Here is a 6,000-nt window from a genome sequence, read left to right as displayed (position 1 = left end):
GGCCGGGGCGGGGGGGGGGCAGATCACTGCTTGGGAACTGACTGGGCATCAGTCAGCGAGTGGTGAGAAATTGCATTGTGCATCACTTGTTTTGTATATTCCCATTCTTTTATTGTTATTATTATTATTATTATTATTATTATTATTATTTTCTTCCTTTCTGTCCTATTAAACTGTCTTTATCTTGACCAATGAGTTTTACTTTTTTCTGATTCTCTTCCCCATCCCACTGGAGGTGGGAGGGAGTGGCTGCGTGGTGCTTAGTTGCTGGCTGGGGTTAAACCATGACACTTGCCCAAGAAAGAGTCTGTGTTACAGAATGAAGTAGTCAAGGTTAACTGTTACATCTTCCTGAAAACATACAGGTAACAGGATGGCTTGCTAAATAACAGCACAAGCACAGGTGATGTCAGCCTGGCCACTTTTATTATTGGGACAGCAAAGTATAGGAGAATCGCTGAGTCAGTCATAATTATCCAGTAAATGAATACAGTATTGCAGAGTCCCTTTTCATGCTTTTTATGAATGATATAATTCCACTTTGTAGGCCAAGGAAAAAAGCATCTCCCACTGATTTGTTCCTTTTTACCTAACAGCTCACTGTTTCTGGTAGCAACTTCCACATTAACCAAAGCATATTTCCCTTTCTATAAAAATCTCTGTGCTGAATGAAGTCAAACACACATTTGTCTCATCTCAGTTGACACTCAAAGTGACGACTTGTGCTACAGCTTCAAGATGATGAACCAAGACAAGCTTTGGTGTAGCATTTTTTGGTTTAAATACCTTGGGAAAGGACTTGCTTAGTTAGTAGTTAATGTGCAAACTTAAAATGAGTTGGAAACTTTATCTTGGTCATTTGTAGGCTGACTCTTTACCTGTCTTGGACTTTAAACTAGGAAAAGGGAAAATGTTACATACAACATTTATTTACCACTACTTTGCCTATATATCTTGCATTTGATAGTCATAAGGAAGAGCCAGGCAATTGGAAGACGTGGTTATCTAGTACCATTTTGTATCTGAGGTTGGATGAAATTACTCTGCGTCATGATGAGGAGCAGACAGAGCTCCAGGCAGGCAGAGAAACTCTTTTTCTCAAACATACACCTTTACAAGATGACATACCCCTTGTCTGAGGAAAGGGTCAGCTTTGTTGTTCACTGAAGGGGAGTTTAGTGGAAATGATGGGGAGCTATGAGGAGGGATTAGTCAATTGCATCTATTTGAGGGGCAACAATGTAGACTGTGATTCTCACTTTATCCTTTCTCCAAGGCAATCAAAAGAGAAAGCCCACTCAGAACTAGGCAATAACATTTTCATAACACAGGCCTGTTTTTGTATGGAAGGTTGTCATGGTTTAACATGAGCCGGCAACTAAGCCCCACACAGCTGCTCCCTCCCTCCCTCCCTGTGGGATGGGGGAGAGAATTGGAGGAGTAAAAGTGAGAAAACTCAGGGGTTGAGATGAAGACAGTTTCATAGGGAAAGCAAAAGCCACGCACGCAAGCAAAGCAAACAAAGGAATTCATTCCCCACTTCCCAAGGGCAGGCAGGTGTTCAGCCATCTCCAGGAAAGCAGGGCTTCGCCATGGGTAATGATGACTTGGGAAGGCAAACGCCATCACTCTGAACGTTCCCCCCTTCCTTCTTCTTCCCCCAGCTTTATCGGCTGATCATGATGTCATATGGTCTGGGATATTCCTTTGGTCAGTTGGGGTCAGCTGAAGCAGAAAAGGCCTTGACTATGTAAGCACTGCTCAGCAGTAATGAAAACACCTCTGTATTATCAACACTGTTTTCAGCACAATTCTAAAACATAGCCCCATACTAGCTACTATGAAAAAAAATAACTCTATCCCCGCCAAAACCAGCACAAAGGGGTTTTGATATACTACCTTGTCAGCCTACATTGTAGTCTGAGAGTAGGCAATAGCCGGATATTCCTCTTAGTCTCTTTTGTACCAATCCCCTGGGAGTGCTCAATGCTTTCTTCTTTCTTCCTTGTCCAGTCTCAGATCTTCAAAAGTGCCTTTTCCATGTAGACAATTCAATCATATTTATAAAGTTATTTGTTGCAGTCAGCTGAAAGTTTGCCCCTGTTTATCTCTCTCCCATGTGTTGTTATTGTATAAATATACTTGCATTACAGATGTACACACCTGATGCTATCTGCGTTGCTGTGGGTATTCATGTGGAAAAACAAGTATGTTGTTTTTTCTTCTGATATCTCAGCAGCTCTATATAAAGCAACCAATTAAGTTTAAAGTGCATTATATTACTAGTTAGAGTATTGTCTTCTAGCCTCCCACCACAGTTCACTCTTCACAGCTAATCTCAGGGTCCATCCATAGTCACTATATCTGCTATCATTAAGTGATATTTTAGTATGGGAAAATGAACACAAGTAAAGCAGAAATATAATGCAATGTGCTTTTTTTTTTCGTGGAGAAGCGATTATTTCAAACATTTAATTCAAAATGTTGCAGAGCTTTTGCCTAGCAGCAAAGAACTAAATTAGAAGTATCCTATAGCAACAGTTCATTCCCTATACTTAGGAATAGATCCAGGAAAGTGAATGAGGCCATGTTCATTAAAGACAGACTAGAAAGCTGGAAAATTGTGCAACTTTCACGTCACCTCAGCATGCTACTATTATCAGTACAAGGCTGTAAGTCCTCAGGGTTTGGGTACAGACTGATCACCATTCCTAACTCTACATGTATTCCATGTCAAATATACTTTATGGCCTAAATAAGTACCACGTTCCTTCATGAGCATGCACATTTTCCAGTATCCAGAAATGACTGTAGGATCTCTCATCTTTTAGTTTCACCTTGGCAATGACTGTACTCAGGTGAATAGCACTTAATTCACAGAGGACTGCCAGAAGCACATACTTAATATTCTTAGGGATAGTCCTGAAGAGGTGATATTCCTTATCTAAGAAGAATCAGGAAATTCTTGAAAAAAATGTCATCAAGGAACAGTTGTCTCTTTCTGTGTACTGTAAATGATCTTTTAGACCAGGAAAGACCTGTGTTGTTCTTGGTCTGTGTTCCCCAGATAGTTAACAAGGTTGACTAACAGCTACTTTGGAACTGTGTAATAACATATTACCTGCAGATTATGCCTGTACGTATGGGCCAAATGCTGACCAGCGCTGCCTCCCACTAGACCTGAGGGTTAGCGGAAGAAACCGTGATAGTATGAAATGAATAACCCCAGCCATGTTCAGCATCTTCTGCACTGCTCTGGTGATGGGCCCTTATTAGAAGGACCCAATTGTCCAACTAGTCTGAGACTACATTATAGACTGCTGATCCCTGCATTAAACATGTAATTTCTATGAATTTTAAAGATGCACTTTTTGAAGAACAAAGCAGCAACAGCCAGAAATTCATAGAAGAGGAAAGCTTACAACTGTTAAGGAAAATGTTATTTATTTATTAACTAAAGTACAATCCATTCTAAATAAAGGGTAAAGGTCCATATATTGCATGTATGCACTTAAAAATGCATATATTCTCATATTTCTTACTCTATTTGTTTTGTGGGAAGTCTTAGTTTGTATGTCAGCTTCAGCTTACATATTCACTTTTTTACCTAGACACTCAAAGTGTAGGATTAGCTTTGATCCTAAGGATAAATGCGTATACCAGGAAGTGAGAGGGAAGCAAAAGTTCTGCTTAGCCATTTGGTCCCTTGTTGCCTCCATCACTCCACAGTTCCCTTAGTAACTTTATCTTTCCCATTGTTAGATTTCCACTGTGCTTCAGTCCGAAACCCCTTTTTCTGACTCTTAGGCTATATCTATGAAACAGGTAAATTTAGTGTCTGTCAAATTTATAGTACATGCACACCTTTCCTTTGCTTGCAAGCTTCTGAGTCTGACTTAAGCAGGTGTGTTTCTCGCATCATTCACAGAAGGTCAGAAACTTCAGTGTGAACAATTACCATTTTACATTTATATATTTAGAGGCTAAGCATTCCTCATAACCAAATCAATACACATCTTCATTGAGATGTATTACTTAGGTCAGTTATTGCATACACAATATACTTTCCCTTTCACCAGCCCTTTGAAGGAGCATTTAGAGGACGTGCCATGCAATGCTCTTCTCAACCAACACTTCAAAATTTGAGTCTTATCCTTTCTAGAGAGACATGAGGAAAAGAGTCTCTTTTCTACTTCCCTTCTCTTTCTCAGCCACAGTAAGCTAACACCATTTTTTTTCTTCATCTCTCTGATTCAGGTACATTTTGCCTGATACTAAAAAATAATGCACGTTATTCTTCACATTCTGAATTAAAAAAGGAATGAAATATCAGGCAATTTTCTTTGCTTATGATTCATGTCTTGCTCTCACAGACTTGTGCGTGCTGACACTTGCTATCAGTGCCTTGGAGACAGCCAAGACATACAGTCCTGGTCCTTGGAGTATGATTTCCTGTTATTTTGAAACCTCATAAATACGTGTAATTTAATTGATCTGTTAAAAATACAGAGAGGAAGACATGCTAAAACAGTGTCAGCAAAGTACTGTGATTTCCCATTATTAATGCTTATTCTCCAGGGCTGCCTGGTGTACTGTTTAAGTACCAATATATGAAAGCAACACATTTGGAAGAAAACCCAAAACTTTTCTTTCTGCCTAGTAAGGTGTAATAATTTAGGGTTTTTTAATTATTAAACATTTACATTTAAAACAAAGGAGGTGTGGGATCTGCCTTTACTTTCTTGAGCTGAGCCACCCAAAGTTTTATGTAGCTTTCTGTTGGTTGTGTGTGTCAGATGATGCTTTGGCCTATTTTAAGTCTGATCACGTGTTCTGCTAGTGCAAGTAGACCAGTACTTGTGTATTTGCTATAGTTACAATTCAGCATAACTGATTACTGAAAAACTATCAAGAGCTCTGTTTCCAGAACATTACTGGCATATGAATCAGTACTATTAAAAATGCATTGCTATGACAACTTAATTATGAGGAGAGAATTCATCAAATACAGAGCAAATCTACAGTTGAATGGAACTACTGCATCTTTCAGACTCCTCTGATTGTGTTCAAAATTTTCATTTGATGAGGAAACGTCTTGTAATCCTGTGTAATAAACATTGAGAAATGTAATGCAATGCAGTCTGTACTACAAAGAAATAATAATCTTCACAGTATTTTGGTACTTCTAATAAAAATATACTAATGTTTCTGATAAATGCTAGAATGACTTTACTGGCAGCACTTCACCTTTTCTATTTCAAGATGGATTTCATTATTCAGTGGTGAGTGTCATTCAGTAAACAAAAGAAAAAGAGACTTGCAAAGGCAAGTTAAATTGAAGCACACCAGACAATAGAACCAAACTAGCTTATTATGCAAATATAATGACTTTTAAGGACAGTAGAAGTTCACTGAAAAACTCTAAAGAGAAATATTGCACTTTGCCTGACTTAACAAATAGGATACATTTCAATTAGTGCTTATTCTGAGTTTGCTGTATGTTGTGATCTACTGCAATTACTGAAAGTAGTTCAGTCAAACTCACCAGCCAGGGCTTCTTTCTATATTCTCACAGAGTTCAGAGCTATTCTGACTCCTGGCTGTTGCAATGTCCTCCAGCATCCAACTGTCTGCAGTATTTCATGAGACATATTTTGTTCTTTGGCTAGTGATGATGCGATCTTCCCAGTCATGCATTTAGCCTTTTCTGCAGTTTCAGCTGTTACAGGTTAAAAACAAACAAAAAGAGAAGGAGAGAGGAATATTTTCTCTTTTGCAGTTTTCAGACTGGATATGTAGGATAAATTTACAGAATAGTGAGGTTTTTTAAGAGGTTCCTCCAGGTGTAGTTTCACTAAAGACATTGGAGTCATAATAAAGAGAGGACAAAGCAGGAAAAATCTGCTCAGAAGGGCCGTTTTGTAACAACTTCTGGTTTGGACAGCTACAGCCTTTCTTGTGAAATGGAATTATAATGAGATCTGTTTCTGAAGAAATGAA

General features: G+C 38.6%; 1 protein-coding gene across 1 annotated transcript in view; it reads left to right on the top strand.

Annotated features, from left to right (window-relative positions):
* STS (steroid sulfatase (microsomal), isozyme S) overlaps window positions 1-6,000 on the top strand; it is an 84,736-nt gene that overhangs the window by 61,000 nt on the left and 17,736 nt on the right. The window lies entirely within an intron of this gene.

This window comes from Haliaeetus leucocephalus, unplaced genomic scaffold (genome assembly GCF_000737465.1).
Source record: "Haliaeetus leucocephalus isolate CR32 unplaced genomic scaffold, Haliaeetus_leucocephalus-4.0 Scaffold712, whole genome shotgun sequence".
Classification (NCBI taxonomy): domain Eukaryota; kingdom Metazoa; phylum Chordata; class Aves; order Accipitriformes; family Accipitridae; genus Haliaeetus; species Haliaeetus leucocephalus.
The sequence above is the reverse complement of the archived record's forward strand: the minus strand, read 5'-3'. Positions and strand labels throughout refer to the sequence as shown.